At 31.7% G+C, this 17,121-nt stretch overlaps 1 pseudogene; it reads left to right on the top strand.

Moving 5' to 3' along the window:
• The first annotated feature begins 6,512 nt into the window (after window positions 1-6,512).
• LOC132189528 (TMV resistance protein N-like) lies at window positions 6,513-16,568 on the top strand (annotated as a pseudogene).
• Window positions 16,569-17,121: the final 553 nt, after the last annotated feature.

Here is a 17,121-nt window from a genome sequence, read left to right as displayed (position 1 = left end):
GGAGTATTCTTTAGGTGTTTTTGACCTTTTCCTTCAACATCTGTACAACTTCTAGAATTTAAACAAACGCTCGATTTTTATTTTTTATTTTTTCCTTTGCTGTCCATCGTCTTCTGTAACTGCTACAGTGAGAGAGTGGAAGAAATCTGTGTAATGAATTTGTTTTGAGGGAGTGAAAGGGCGAGACACTGAGGCGGGAGAGACAGAGGAGCGCTCCTATTTCTTTCTTATAAGTGATTCATTTTCTCTGTATTCTTCTTCTACCCTCCTAATTTCTAAAATTATTATTCAATTTTTATATCTATAAAAAAATAAAGGAAAATAATAAAATTCATTTATTTTTTCAACTGTTTTCTAACCATTTTCATTGTAAATAGATGAATTCATCATTGAATTTGTGTACCGTCCACATGAGTCCACAAATCTAATAGTTATTCTATTGAAATTAAGTAAAAAAAAATATTAAAAAAATAGTTTAAAGATAGGGTTAAATACTAAAAACCCCATAGGGTTTGAAGTCTTTATTTTTTGCCCCCTAAATTTTCATTTTTATCATAAGAGGTACATGTGGTTTTCATAAAGACGAAAATAGTACTTCCGTCAAAATTCCGTCCAAAACTTTAGGGAATGCCACGTCAGCACCAATCACATTGCGCCACATGTTGTATAATTAATTTTTTGATTTTTTTTTTTTTTTAAAAAAAAAGAATTAAAAATATTAACAAATTATTTTTTTCGAAAAAAAAAAAGAAAAAAAAAATTAAAAATTTTGGGGTGGCCGTAATCACCCCCTTGACCATTGTAAATGATAAATACTCTTATAAGATAATTTTCAGTCTTATCTCAACAGACTTAAGATAACAAGCTATATTTTAGATTATCAGATGCAGTTTTGGGCAACACAGAGGATAAATGAGACTCGATTGCAAACGGAGAGACATATGGAGGTGGACAACTAGGAGAGACCTTGACTGGGAGCTTATATAGCCCACGATCATTTAGGCCTTGAAGAAGAATTTCCCCCGACCCCTGTTCCTTTACAAAAAAATACCAAGGATGAAACTCAATGAAAGTATTAGTTTCAAAAGTGAATTTATGAACAGATAGTAAATTTTTTGTGATGGATGAAACATGTAAACATTTTGCAACAAAAAAGATGCATTAGGAGAGGATAGATGGGCGTCACCCGTGTTTTGAATAGTTAAACCCGTACCATTACTCATATGGACTAGGTTAGATCCGGTGTAGTTGATGGATCGGTGATTGAGATTATTGAAATTGGATGTGAGGTGATGAGTGGTACTGGAATCGGGGTACCAATTTTGGTCTAGGCCGCCTGATGGAGCTGAGAAGTTGGCTTGCATGATGGGATGAGGCTCTCGGGTGGTGATATGCTCTTCATAGCGTTGATAGCAATCAATTGCAACATGACCCAAACGATTACAAATCTGGCAAAGAGGACGTGTGGATGAGTAGCCACAACCATTTGGAAAGGAGCCATGGTAGCATCCACTGTGGAGGGAGGAGCCACAGTCGGAGTTGTTGAAGTAGCCTCCACGGTTGCCACGCCCACCGCGGTAAGGTGGGTTTCAGGAGGCAAAATGCACGGCTGCCATTGATGAAGGGCAGTAGGTATTAACGTGAGGGGAAAAAAAAATATGTAGGATAAAAAATTGCGAAAGGAGAGAAAAATTGACGTTAGTCTTTTGGTAGCTCTGATACCATGTAAAGTCAGAGATTTTAAATATTTTACACCTTACTTTTAGCATAGGCTAATGATATTTATAATATGAATCGTTACAATTCAAATATATAAATTCTCTTTGAGATAAGAGATAATCTCTTTGAGCTAAGAGATAATGTAATCTATCTATAGAGTTTTAAATATGTAATTTATTGGGGAACGCTTGGGCATCTAGCTTTTTGCATTTCTTTAAATGTTCTGTCTAGATTTAATTTACTAGTTTCTTCAAATAATCAACCTTTGACATGCTCTGCTTGTCACATGTCAAAAAGCAAACATCTTTCTTTTTATTTGTCCTCAACATGTGTTAATCATCATCTTGAATTGATATACACTGATGTTTGGGGACTAGCTCCTATGTTTTCCACAAATGGCAATAAATTTTATGTTTCATTTTTAAATGCTTATAGTCGTTATACTTGGTTATTTCTAATATCTCACAAAAGTGATGTTTGCTCTATTTTTCTTAAATTCCAAAAATATGTTGAACGGTATTTTAACACAAAATAAAAACCATTCAATCTGATTGGGGAGGCGAATATCGCTCCCTCAACAAAATTCTCACAAATTTGGATATTTCTCATCGTCTCTCTTGTCCACACACACACCAACAAAATGGTGCTGTGGAGCGCAAACACCATCACATAGTTGAAACTAGATTAGCTCTACTCTCTCATGCTCATGTTCTATTTGAATATTGAGAACAAGCTTTTCAAACTGCATGCTATCTCATAAATCGCATGCCCACACCTCTTTTAAAAAATTCATCTCCTTATGAAATTTTATTCAAAGATTCTCCGGATTACACACTTTTACGTATTTTTGGGTGTGCTTGTTGGCCAAATCTTTGTCCATATAATTTTCATAAACTGCAACCTTGATCTATGCAGTGTATTTTTCTAGGTTATAGTATACGTCATAAGGGTTATCAATGTCTCAATCTCAAAGCTAGTCGTCTATACATATCTAGAGACGTTGTTTTCGATTATAAATATCATTAGCCTACGCTAGATTAAAGCAAGGTGGAAAATATTCAAATAGTAAACTCTCTTTGAGATAAGAGATAATCTCTTTGAGATAAGAGATAATGTAATCTATCTATAGAGTTTTAAATATGTAATTTATCATAATCTAAAATACAGCTCGTTATCTTGAGTCTGTTGGGATAAGACTGAAAATTATCTTATGAGAGTATTTATCCTTTACAGCCATTTGGTGGGTGGCCGAGCTACCCCCATTTGGCCAGTCATTGCCATGCACACGCCCTCCCTTGTAAACAGCCTGTCTTATTTCGCCTTTCTCAACCTCAACCCCTACTTTCAGATCTCCAGCTTGTGGCAGGACAACCACCAGTTGGCAATCAACCACCATCGCTTCAAAGAAAGAACCTGGGCCACAATGTGTTACAAAGCATCCCACAGAAGGGTGCCTCAAAATCAACTGCTGCTGAACCCAATCCCCATGAGCAACCCCTCTTCCCTTCACCCTCTGTTCAAACCCTTCTGGCAATGTAGATTCAATTGTATCTACACCTATTGGTGGTTTCAGAGCAATGTGAAAAGGCATGCCTGTTAGCTCAAAACCCAGAACCAGTTCTTGAAATTGATCCTTCTTTAGAATGCATTCGCTTCCAAATGCACAAAATATCACAGTTTTTTCCTTGAAACTATCCAGCCACTTTGCCCATTTTTCCTTGAAACCAGCCAGATGGGGTGGCTCGGCCACCCCATTGCCAAAGGAGGTGGCTATCCCCAAATTTTTTTTTTTTTTTTGAAAAAATAATTTTTTAAATATTTTTAATTCTAAAAAAAAAAGCAAAAAATTAATTATAGGACACGTGGCGCAATGTGATTGGTGTTGATATGACATTCTGTTAAGTTTTGAACGGAATTTTAACCGAGGTACCATTTTCATTTATATGAAAACCACAAGTGCCTCTTGTGATAAAAATAAAAATATAGGGGACAAATCATTATTAAAATAAAATAATTGTGTAACCCTTAAAGATAATTGTGTAACATGCCTTAAAAATAAATCATTATTAAAATAAATAAAAATTTGCATTTACGCATTGTTATAGTTGAAGGTTGTTAGTTTCGGCTCCTCATCATTTAGAAATATAATAATGTAATCTTTACTACTTTTGAAACTTTAAGAGGGAATACTATAACATTGTCGCAAAGAACAATATTTAATTTGATAAAAGATTATATATATACATTAGCTTTAGGGTTGCATCAATTTCTTTGACCAACTAAGTAAGCAAAAGAGGACGCGAATCTGCGGAAAATGAGGATGGTGTATGCTCATGAATCATGATTACAATATTAAATCAAATATTCGTAAGGAATTTTAGGATGAATGCAATGAATGGAAGTGGGGTAGCTAGTACTATTGTGGAATCAAATGAACAACTGACCCTTGAATAAATAATGCAGAAGCCCCCAGTATGCCTCTTTGAAATGTATATATATCCTTTAGGGTTATTTAATGTAGTTATGTTGGGTTGTAATGTTGTATGATAAATAAAGCATCATTATAAAACCATTATTGACTTGTTCATGATTTCCTTTGGAGTCTTTTCAGCTAGCGTGGATTGTTATTATTGAAAAGATGGACTGGTTTGGCAACAGTTGACACCATTATTATTAATTTTTTTTAAAACTAGATCAGAGAATCATATCCGAACTAGATGATGAGATCAGAGGGAAGCCTAGACGATGAAAACTGTAAACTCTTTTTTAAGTTCGATTGAGTTATACCCTAATCTAATTCTATTAGAACATTGGTGCAACACATGTCGATTAATACTAATAAGATTAAAGATTTATATTTTAAAAGTTAAACTCTCGTTTTAATATATGTCTAACCACGTTGAGAATTCTTTGAGAGTATAACCACCTCCACTTACATAAATAAATGCTAGCAAGTCATGACTTTGAACAGTGACCAATAAAGAGGAAAAATGCAAACGCGGGATTGAGATGGTACGGTAGTGAATATTATATGTGCTAATGGATCCGCGGATCTTGGGTTTTTCCCCTTAATTTCCTACTTTTCTTAATTTGTTGGACTTTGTGCGATTTTGACTCTTCAAAACGACGTAAAGCCGGAATTTATGGTCACGTTCAAGAAATTATGCTACCATAACCCAGAGTTAAGGACAGAGTTAATTGGGTTCTTATTTTTATTTAAGATTTATTAATTAATGAGATTATTAGTATTTAATTCTAAGAATTATGTTATTTTGTAATTTAATCCAAAGTTAGTTAAATTGGGTATAAGGATTTTGAAGAGCATTCCCAATAGAGAAGTCATATTTTTATGTAAAATAACTCATCAAAACTCACTTTTATCTAGTTTAACTAAGCCCTTTTTAAATATCTCTACATCCAATTAGTCATATTTTTATCTATTCTATTAAAATATTATTAAAAGTAATAAAAATTTTGGAAAAAAAAAAAAGAATATGTGAGAGGAAAAATTGAAAAAAAATTGGAAAAAAAAAAACATACAGAAAAAAAAAGTAGGAAAAAGATAAAACAAGTGAGAAAAACAATGAAAAATAAAATAGTTCCCTTAAAAAGTGATGCTACATTTAGCTTTTCTTTTAACTCTTCCAATCAAATATCTATTTTATATTTTTTTTTTGCTAATCCAATGTAGGGGTTTTTTTAAACATTTGAAGAGCTATTTTAGATAAAAGTAACATTTGGCTCTTCCATTAAGAATGCTCTTAATGAGTCTATTTAAATATGGTTTTGTACTCCAATAGAGACGGTGTTAGTGAATAAACAAATTTTGTTCTTTGAAGTAGTGTTAATGAATAAATAATTTTTATTTTTATTTTTATTTTTTTTTTTTTTTGAAGTGCGACTCATTTTCCACTTTTCTCTTCACATGGTAGTGAAATTCTGCTAAATTTCTCTTCTTTTTGAATTGCGTGATTTTTAATTCCTTTTCTTTTCCACCATTTGGATTTGGAGGGCATATTAGAAGGGAGACTAATAAAGCAATTTATTGTCTAGCATAAGCAATTCTTCACCAATCTTTAGATAAAGTATGTATGGAGAATAGTCCTAATTTTGTTCAAATTATTGCCCTTGTTGAGCAAGATGTGTCTTTTGAGTAAATGTAAGCAAGAAATTTTCTCTAAAAGGAAAATTTTTTGATGTGTTAAAAGAGTAATCTTACAAACAAAAATTGAGACAATCTTATCATCAGTAAAGAGCAAAATTGAGAATAACTCGGGAACTTAGCACAAACTAAGTTTTTTATGCCTTTCAATAAGATGATGACACATCACCACATAACACCAAATATAATAAACTTAAAAAGACATATTTTTCTTTAACTCATTGTCAAAAAAAAAACAAGATTTATCTGTAAATTATAAAATTTGAACTTAATTTCTCGTTTATCTGTAAATTTCTCATTTAAAAAATAAATAAATAAATTGAAGAAAGACATTGCAACTTGGGGCTGACCCGGGTAAATCCATAAAAAGCATCATGGAGAAAGACTAATATGCCATAAAAACAGAAAGGAAAGGAAAAGGAACTTGTCTTAACTTCTTACACAGGAAAGAGAAAACAAGAAAGAAAGGAAGCAAGCGGGAAAGAACACATGGACCAAGTTGTTCACGCGTTCAAATTGGATCACCAATTTCCACGTTCAACGATCGATGGGCATAAATAATATATTTGGATCACTCTTTTCCACGTCCTTTGCCATTTTCCACTTCTCACCAACTCTCAATCCTTAGGTCATGGCTGCCACTGCCTTCCCCTCTTCATCTTCATCTTCATCTTCTTCTTTCCATTCCAACCGAACTTACGATGTTTTCTTGAGTTTTAGAGGTAAAGACACGCGCAAAAATTTCACCGACCACCTCTATTTCACTCTCGACAATGCCGGAATCAAGACCTTCAGAGATGACAATGAACTCCGAAGAGGAGAAGATATTTCATCCGAATTGTTGTCGGCCATCGAAGGGTCTAAAATTTCTATTATCGTCTTTTCTAGGGACTACGCGGCTTCTACGTGGTGCTTGGAGGAACTTGTAAAGATCATGGAGTGCCGAAGAACGGTGAGGCAGTTCGTTCTGCCTATCTTCTACGATGTTGAACCATCGGATATGCGCTACCAAACCGGTAGTTTTGCGCAAGCATTTTCGAAATATGAAGAGCTTTATTTGTCAAACATAGACAAGGTACTTAGGTGGAGGAGTGCTCTAAGGGAAGCTGCTAATTTGTCAGGGTGGGTTCTAAAAAACACAGCGGATGGGTAAGTGCTCACTAGCGGATCATTTTTAGATCTTTCACTTTACTCCTTTAGATTTCAAAAATTTGGTGGACAAAATAATGTTGATTGATCAAGTTGAATTAATCTCGATGAGCGACGATCTTGCATGGGCTATTGAAGCGAGTGGAGAAGAGTTTTTCAATAATATGCCTTGCTTCCAGCCCCAGGGATTTAATTGAAACAAGAAAAAAGTATAGGGAATTATAAAATTCTTGATGACCGTACATAACTTGGAGGGTATAACAGAGGAATTTTGTAATAATATTACTCCCCCGTCATTCATGAAAAAATGGGAAATTTTGGCAGCTAACTAAGTTGATACTCACAAATGATTACATAGATTCATGTATATATGCAACATAATTTTATAGTATCTTAAGTTTAGTTTCTTTAAATTTGGGCCAAGTAGCATTTTAAGCACTAGTGTGTTAGGAATAATGGCCAAAATATGCTCTAAGCTCCTTTCTTTTCTTTTTTTTTCTTTTTTTTTTTTCTGTCATAATGGAATATTTACTATATTTAAATGCTAACTTGTATGATTTGACTCTACCTCACTTCCAAAATAATTTGCAGGCACGAAGCCAAGTTTATTAACAAAATTGTTAAAGAGGTTTCAAGGGAACTTAACAGCACATACTTATTTGTTACACTCTACCCAGTTGGAATAGAATCTCGTGTGAAAGACATCACTTCATTGTTAAGGGTTGGAGCCGATGATGTCCGCATGTTAGGCATATGGGGAATTGGTGGAATGGGGAAAACAACCATTTCTAAAGCCATATATAACGAACTTTTCCATAGTTTTGAGGATAAAAGTTATCTTGCAAATATTAGGGAAACTTCTAAGCAACCTTATGGCCTCGTTCGATTACAGGAGCAACTTCTTTCTGATATCTTGAAGACAAGAAAGATAAAGGTGAATGATGTTAATAGAGGAATTACTATGATACAAGAAAGACTTCGTGATAGAAGTGTACTTATTATACTTGATGATGTAGACAACTTGGAGCAACTTGATGCCATAACAACTAGAAGTCGTGACTGGTTTGGCCGAGGAAGTAGGATTATTATAACGACTAGAGATGAGCAAATGCTAAAGGTGCTTCAAGTGGACGAAGTATATACAACCAAAGAAATGAGCGAAAAAGAATCTCTAGAACTCTTTAGTTGGCATGCCTTTAGGAATGGTTATCCCACCGAAGATTATATGGAATTGTCAAGAAGTGTCGTTGCTTATTCTGGAGGACTACCGCTAGCTCTTGAAGTTTTGGGTTCTTTTCTATTCTCTAGGAGCATGGATGATTGGAAAGACACGTTAGAGAAATTGAAAAGAATCCCTAATGATGAAATTCAAACAAAACTTCGAATAAGCTATGATGCATTAAGTGACGATACTCAAAAGGATATATTCCTTGATATATCATGTTTCTTTATCGGAATGGACAAAGCCTATGTCACACAAATATTGAATGCCTGTGGTTTTTCTGCAAAGATTGGAATTAGTGTCCTCATCCAGAGGTGTCTTCTTTCAGTTGGTGAGAGAAACAAGCTCGTAATGCATAATTTAGTTCGAGACATGGGAAGAGAAATTGTTCGTGAAGAATACCCCAAAATTCCAGGAAAGCGTAGTAGATTATGGCTGCATGATGATGCACTTGATATATTGGCAAAGCATGAGGTACGAACTTCCACTAGGAAAAAAAAAAAAAAAATTGAAATTATTGCAATTCATCCTTTAAGTTGAAATTTCAGTTTTGATTTGCTCCTTTAGTTAAATCCACCAATTAATATGGATGGAAAGTATAGAATGTGAGATGCACATGCATCTAGACCCTACAAAATGATAAATTTGCCCCTAACCCAAGTGTGCAAAACTACATCATTACCCTACTAGTGTTTACAAAATGATGATAGTTAAGCAACCTAGCACCGCAAACCCACTTTTTGGGACCAAAATCTACTATAATTCTTAAAGTTAGTAACCATTGTTTTTAATTCTACTACTACTTGTGTTTAAATGGTACGTTTTGGACAGAGTTGAGCATTCCTAGCAGCTTCCTCGTCATTTTTCTTACATTTAAGGATCCAAACTACTTTTTGCTTTCTTATTTTAATATACTCCACAATAATTTCCCTTTATCATTCCCTATACTAATTAAATATCATTTATTTACTCTTCTATATTTTTTTACTTCTTTATTTTTGTACTACTTTAATGATGCAGGAGAGAGAAACATTTTTCTTTTCTATTTTAATTATCACAAGGATCACTACAATGGAACCCTATACTTTGGGTTTCACTGTAGTAATCCTCATGTTTATGACTCATTTAGAGAGTCTGTTGTGGGTAGGTTTTTAGGATTTTTTTAACATTTTCCCTAAACTTAGGGAAGGAAACCCATACAAGGAGTTTGCTGCATGTGAATGCTCAGGAAATGATTGGTTTTGATTCCCATATCTCATTTCAAGGGAGAATTTATCATTTGACAAGGCCCATATTTGTTTTCTTTGCTAACTTCATTATACTATTTTGTTACTTTCAAGCATGCATGGTTATATTAAAGTAAGTTGGCCTCAGCTAAATTAAATACTCGACAATAATACATTAGTTGGCTCAAATATTGGTGAGAGGATTAGAAAAATTGGGCATTTTCCTTGTTATAACTTGAGGGTGCAAACTATAGGTTACATAATACTTCCTTTGTGGCGGACACTACAAACATGTCTATGTTTTCTTTTCAAATAACTATACTTATTCCTAGCAAACTTATATCGGATTTGCAAAGACCCCTCTCCTGAATTTTAGAGAGTGACAATTGATTCTCCCAAATAGCACAACACCTTCATTTTAACCCATATGTTAGCATTTTCTATTAAATTTGATGGAAGATTTATCACATGACTAATTTTGACTTAAATTATACCCGGCATAAGATATGTGAAAAAAAAATAAATAAATAAAGAAAAAATTTAATTCACCACCACTTGACCGTGATGGAGGCTATATATGGCCTTGGGTTTCCATGGCCACACATCTACATCCTCCCCTAGCCATGAAGATTGACGCACGACCTCACTATGAATCTCCTTAGATCAAGGTGTAGGCTATTGTCTAATTGAGAAATGTATAGGGGCATTTTTATCTTTTTACTAGTTTTGGAGGGATATTGTCACAATTGAAAGTTTGGAGGGGACATTGTCATTATCAATTGCGTGGTAGTTTGATGGGTAGGTGGACTTTACCTCATTATTATTATTACTAGCTTAGAACCCGCGCTATGCGCGGGATTATTCATTATAGTTTGATTTTAAAACTTAAGAACACATCTCCATTGTATTTTTTATTATAGGTCAAAAAAATTGTGTAAAAAAATCTATCATGCCTATTTCAATAAAAAAAAAAAAAAAAATTCAAAAGGTTATTTGACAGTATATTATTGAACATAGTGACACAATTACACATAAGTTTGCATGAATATATAAATCATATAAAAATATACTATCATAAGAACCATATATAATTTTAGTTTTAATCCATATAAATTAAAACATATTAAAAAATTCTCATATGTGTAATTTAAAACCAGCTGAAATGAGTTAAAACATAAGACCCTTAAATCATAAGACCCATAAAACATATTAAAATATTTATTCTTATAGGAGTAGTTTTATTTCTTTTATCAAAGATAGAGATAAAAAATCATAGAAGGAATATTGGAACACAAAAAAACATAATGAACAACGAAGTCAATTAAATTTACAAAAGAACAATAAGAAATTTGAATGAAAAATAATATATAAATTAGAACAAAAAATAAGAAAAGAGTAACCATAAACCCTATAACAATATATTAAGAATGATAGCAAAACCGAGAGTAACCCTAAACCCAATAAGTTTTTGTGTAATACCTATTATATTTAAATACAAATAAAACTCATAAAATTCTGGACATTTAAAAATGAAAATGATAAAGGCACAACTTAAACCCAACTTTTTTCTTAAGTTTTTTTAAAAAACTTGCTTGTGGAGGAGAGAGAGCCTTAAACTAGAGAGAGAGCAAAATTTGATCTAGAAGTTGAGCCAAAGTTTTTTTTTTTTTTTTTTTTTTTTTTGACATGTCCACACAAGGGAAGGGGGAAGAGGGATTCAAACTAGTAACATCCGCTTCATGAGGCGTAGTTCACAGCCGATTGAGCTACCCCTTGGGGACATAAGTTGAGCCAAAGTTAGGTTTAAATTGTGGATGTATCATACCTCTTAAAAAAATAATACAAAGCAAAATAACAAATCTTTTTTATTTTTTATTTTATTTTTTTATATGGATACAAAAATAACAAAATCTTTCACTCAATATTTAATGCAATCAAATAAATCATTTCAATCTTCCCTTAATCTAAAAAATAAATTAAAACAACCTAAATTCGTCCCCATATGTGTAGTTTAAAATGAAAAGCATAAAGAACAAAAAAAACATGAAAACTAATAGAAAATTAGGGGAAAAAAAAAAAAAAAGCAAGAAAACATGAATTTTGATTATCAAAGTATTAATATAAAATTAGCATAAAATTTTAATATTTTTGATGTAATAACTATTATAATACAAATAAAACTCATAATTCTGAACATTCAAAAAAGCAAAAAAAAAAAAAAAAAAATAGCTGAACAAAATTTCACAATATAAAATGGAAACATATTCATCTCTACCAAATCTCTAATTTAAAACGGTGTTTGGTATAAATAAATTAAAAAAAAAAAAAAAATTCTCAAGAAACAAACTAAAGATCATCAATTCACAATTGCTAAAAATTTATACATAAAAGCACAATGATACATTCATCTTGAATATCTCATTTCTTAAATCATAGTTCGGAGTCACATATATTTCCATGAAACTGATCAAATAAACTTTGTGCAATGGTCAACTTCTATAAGAAAGAGTTTTGAAACGTTATTGCCGTATAAGGAGAGACATGAATTTAGAGTGAGAGAGACTGATGTGATTTAGGGTGAGAGAGATAAATGTGAGTTAATAAAATAAAATGTCAAAATGAATTAATTAAGAAAAAATTGTGTTTTAATAAAGGGAGAGATATTAATGCATTAGGACACTTAATTTATTAAAAAAAAAAAAATCATGATTTAGGGTGAGAGAGATAATTAAACATGAGTTAATAAAAAGAAAGGTCAAAAGAAATTAATTATGAAAAAATTGTAAACTTAATTCATTAAAAAAAATAGAAAAAGGAAAAACCCTTTCAATATTTGCACGGTTCAATTATTAAAAATTATGAGTAAAAAAAATTTAAATTAAATTAAAAAAAAAAAAAAAAAAAAAAAACACGGACACATGAGTTAATAAAAAGAAAGGTCAAAATGAATTAATTAAGAAAAAATTGTACAATTAATTCATTAAAAAAATAGAAAAAGGAAAAACCCTTTCAATATTTGTACGGTTTAATTATTAAAAATTATAAGTAAAAAAATTTAAAATTTAAAGAAAATATTGTTCGTGTGAAAAAAAAAAAAAAAAAGGTTATAATTTCATTTAAATTATTTATTTCCTTATTTGATTCGAACATTAATAATACTTAATTTATTGAATAATTTATGTATGGAAAACTCTTGACATATAATCAATACAATTAATTACGCTAATTAATGACAAAGGAAAAACCCTTTCAATATTTGCACGGTTCAATTATTAAAAATTATGAGTAAAAAAATTTAAATTTTTTTTTAAAAATCTTGATTTAGGGTGAGAGAGATAACGTGAGTTAATAAAAAGAAAGATCAAAAGAAATTAATTAAGAAAAAATCGTACACTTAATTCATTAAAAAAAATTGAGAAAGGAAAAACCCCTTTCAATATTTGCACGGTTCAATTATTAAAAATTATGAGTAAAAAAAATTTAAAATTAAAATTAAAAAAAAAAAAAGGACACGTGAGTTAATAAAAAGAAAGGTCAAAAGGAATTAATTAAAAATCGTACACTTAATTCATTAAAAAAAAAATAGAAAAAGGAAAAACCCTTTCAATATTTGTACAGTTCAATTATTAAAAATTATAAGTAAAAAAATTTAAAATTTAAAGAAAATATTGTTCGTGTGAAAAAGAAAGGTTATAATTTCATTTATATTATTTGTTTCCTTATTTGATTCGGACATTAATAATACTTAATTTATTAAATAATTTATGTATGGAAAACTCTTGAAATATAATCAACACAATTAATTACGCTAATTAATGACAAAGGAAAAACCCTTTCAATATTTGCACGGTTCAATTATTAAAAATTATGATTAAAAACATTTAAAATTTAAAGAAAATATTGTTGGTGTGAAAAAAAAAAAAAAGGTTATAATTTCATTTATATTATTTGTTTCCCTATTTGATTTGGACATTAATAATACTTAATTTATTGAATAATTTATGTGTAGAAAACTCTTCAAATATAATCAACACAATTAATTACGCTAATTAATGACTGGAGGTAAAAAAATGGTTCAGATATTAAAAACATGGACATGTGTCGCAGTTCTAAGCACTCTCAGATATTAAAAAACATGGATACGTGTCACAATTCTAAGCACTCTCTAGGTCAAAACTTGGCTTTTATATATATATATATATATGCTAATTAATGACAAAGGAAAAACCCTTTCAGTATTTGCACGGTTCAATTATTAAAAATTATGAGTAAAAAAATTTAAAATTTAAAGAAAATATTGTTGGTGTGAAAAAAAAAAAAAAAAAAGGTTATACATCCTGAATGTATCTGTGATACTATTTTGCTCGAGCAATTAGCTCTAGCAGAGTGAATTCAATAAAAATCGATCTTTCTTCTCAAAAAAAAAAAAGGTTATAATTTCATTTATATTATTTGTTTCCTTATTTGATTCGGACATTAATAATGCTTAATTTATTGAATAATTTATGTATAGAAAACTTTTAAAATATAATCAACACAATTAATTACGCTAATTAATGACTGGAGGTAAAAAAAAAAAAAAAAAAGGGTTCAAATATTAAAAACATGGACATATGTCGCAATTCTAAGCACTCTCAAATATTAAAAAACATGGACATGTGTCGCAATTCTAAGCACTCTCTACGTCAAAACTCGGCTTTTATATATATATATATATATATATGATTATTATTATTATTATTATAAGGGGGATAATTTTATTTTTACTCATCTAATGTGGGCTATATTGGTAAGAAAATGTCAAATTGGTCATGAGAATAATTTTTTCGTCCAATTTAACAAAAAAATATTAATAGAGAGGGAAACATAAAAGTGTTGTGTAGTTTGAGGGGGTTGATTGTCATATTTTAAAGTTTAGAGAAGGTATTTGTCGAGTGTTAGTTCAAAGAAATATGTGTAGTTTTCCATTTCTTTATTTATAAGTACATTAACAAGCTCTCAACTTCAATATATATAACTACTTTAGAGTTGCATCACACAAATCTTTTTCTTAGCAGGGATCAGAAGCAGTTGAAGGACTTACTTTAAAATTGTCAAGATTAAGTAAGGAGACTTTTAGTACAAAAACATTTATAAAGATGGAGAGACTAAGATTACTCCACCTTGATCATGTACACCTTACCGGAGATTATGAACATCTTTCTAAAGATTTAAGGTGGCTCTGTTGGCACGGATTCTCTGAAAAGTTTTTTCCAAACAACTTTTACTCAAGAAACCTAGTTGCGATTGACTTGCAATATAGCAATCTCACACAAATTTGGAAAAATTCCAAGGTATATTATACTCATAACCATTAAGCCATAAGTTTTGACATTTTTGGTGCTAATATTTTGTTTCTTTCTTTTGTCATTTGTTCAGCAATTGTTCGAGAAGTTGAAATTCCTAAATCTTAGTCATTCCCATCACTTGGCTCAGACCCCTAACTTTGCAATACTCCCTCAACTTGAGAAACTAATACTCAAAGATTGTACAAGTTTGTTTGAGGTTCACCAATCTATTGGAGATCTTAATAATCTTGTTTTGGTTAATTTGAAAGATTGCAGAAGTCTTCAAAGTCTGCCAAAGAGTTTCTACAAGTTGAAGTCTCTTCAAACTCTCGTTCTTTCTGGTTGTTCTAAAATTGACAATTTGGCTGAGGAGTTGGGGAAGATGGAATCCTTGACAACCATTCTTGCAGATAACACTTCCATAAGACAGGTGCCATGTACCATAGTACAACTGAAGAACCTCAAATACTTGTCACTGTGTGGGTGTAAAGGATCACCATCTAAGTCACTCTCTTCACTATTTTGGTCTTGGATATTCCCGAAGAAAAGTCCCAGGCCAGTCCATCTGTTGCCTGCTTCACTACAAGGCTTGAACTCACTAAGAGATTTAAATCTTAGTAATTGCAATTTATCATATGATGCAATTCCTAAAGATATTGGGAGTTTATGTTCCCTTCGATCTTTAGATTTAGAAAACAATCATTTTCATAGCTTGCCATCGAGCCTTGGTGGTCTCTCGAAGCTTAAAATTATCATTTTGGATAATTGCACAAAGCTTAAATCAATTTCAGATTTACCACCAAGTTTGAATGTGCTGCGTGCCTCAAACTGCATGGCGTTGGAAAGATTGCCAAATCTATCAAATTTCTTACATATGGAAGCTTTGTACCTCAGTAATTGCAATAAATTAGCAGAGATTCTTGGCTTGGATAAGTTGTTGAATTTCATTAGCGAGATTCAAATGGAACGGTGCAGCAATTTAACAAATAATTTTAAACAAAGCATCCTACAGGTTCTCTCTCTCTCTCTCTCTCTCTCTCTCTCTCTACGTATTTTTTATAGTATTGCTTATAGACATAATGATTTTGGTGGTTATAGGAATGGACTTTGAGTGGATTTCGTAGCTTGTATGGCATTTTTCTCCCCGACAATGATATACCTGATTGGTTTACATATAAGGATGAGGGACGCTCTATATGTTTTGAAGTGCCTCGCATCATTGATCATAATATGGAAGGGTTCGCTGTATGCACTGTTCATTCATCATGTGACAATGGAGAGATATGGTACGCTGGTGATCTTCCTATCATTTCCGTACTCAATAAAACCAAGAGTACCACTTATCAAAATGAAAGGCGATTTAACATTACTCTAGAAATATCGCATGAAGATCACATTTGGATATTCAATTTTGATAAATATGAGGTCAATTTGGAGGCCGGTGACGAAGTAGAGGTTATCGCAGATTTTGGGCCAGAAATCGATGTTAAGAAGATAGGGGTTCGCCTAGTATATACAGGGATATTGATGGGAAAATGATTCATTATGCCTCTACATCGAATAAGGATGCTATTGCTGTTATTGACGATGGAGATGCGTCCATAGATTATGTTGCAATTGAGTCTAAAAGAGGCCTTGGTGATGATGGAGCAGATTTGAGCCATGGTTGCTTTGACGACGATCGAGTGCCTAAGAGATTGAGGTGTGAACATAATCCTGATGATAAAGCAGAATCAAGCCATGGTTGCTTTGACGGTGATTGAGAGCCTAAAAGATTGAGCTTTGAAGAAGAAAAGCTCATATCACAATAAGCAAGTGCATTTCATGATTCTTTCTCATTTGGACCCTTTTGAATTTTTCGCTAATTATTTGAATTATGAATCTGGGTTTCTCGAGATTTGAGCTGTATTCAAATATTTTAGTATCGATTCTCATCTTTCTTTTCATCTTTTTTACATTGATTCTGAAGGTGTTTCAAAAATTTCTTGAGGCATCGGTGGAGTACTTTCAATCTTTGATTTGCTTTTATGTCCTTTTTCGTGGCTACTTTTGGCATTTGTTCAGATATATCTATTAATTCATGCCTTAGTTTGCATATTTATGTTATTGTTTTGACATTTTTTCGTTTTTGTGTCTGTATGTTTTGCAGTAGTTATGTTGGTTATAGAAATATTATATCAATTTAGTGATAATGAAGGAGAAATTATGCATGTGAAGCATCTTCTTGATAACAACCTGCCTTTTTCTCTAAAAAAATTTATAGGAAAAGAAACTCCTTTTTGCGGGCAGTGAAGAATTTTGGTATCATGTTGGTGC

Source organism: Corylus avellana, chromosome 5, assembly GCF_965113065.1.
Source record: "Corylus avellana chromosome 5, dhCorAvel1.hap1.2, whole genome shotgun sequence".
In the NCBI taxonomy this organism is placed as follows: domain Eukaryota; kingdom Viridiplantae; phylum Streptophyta; class Magnoliopsida; order Fagales; family Betulaceae; genus Corylus; species Corylus avellana.
This window is presented reverse-complemented; position numbering and strand designations above follow the sequence as displayed.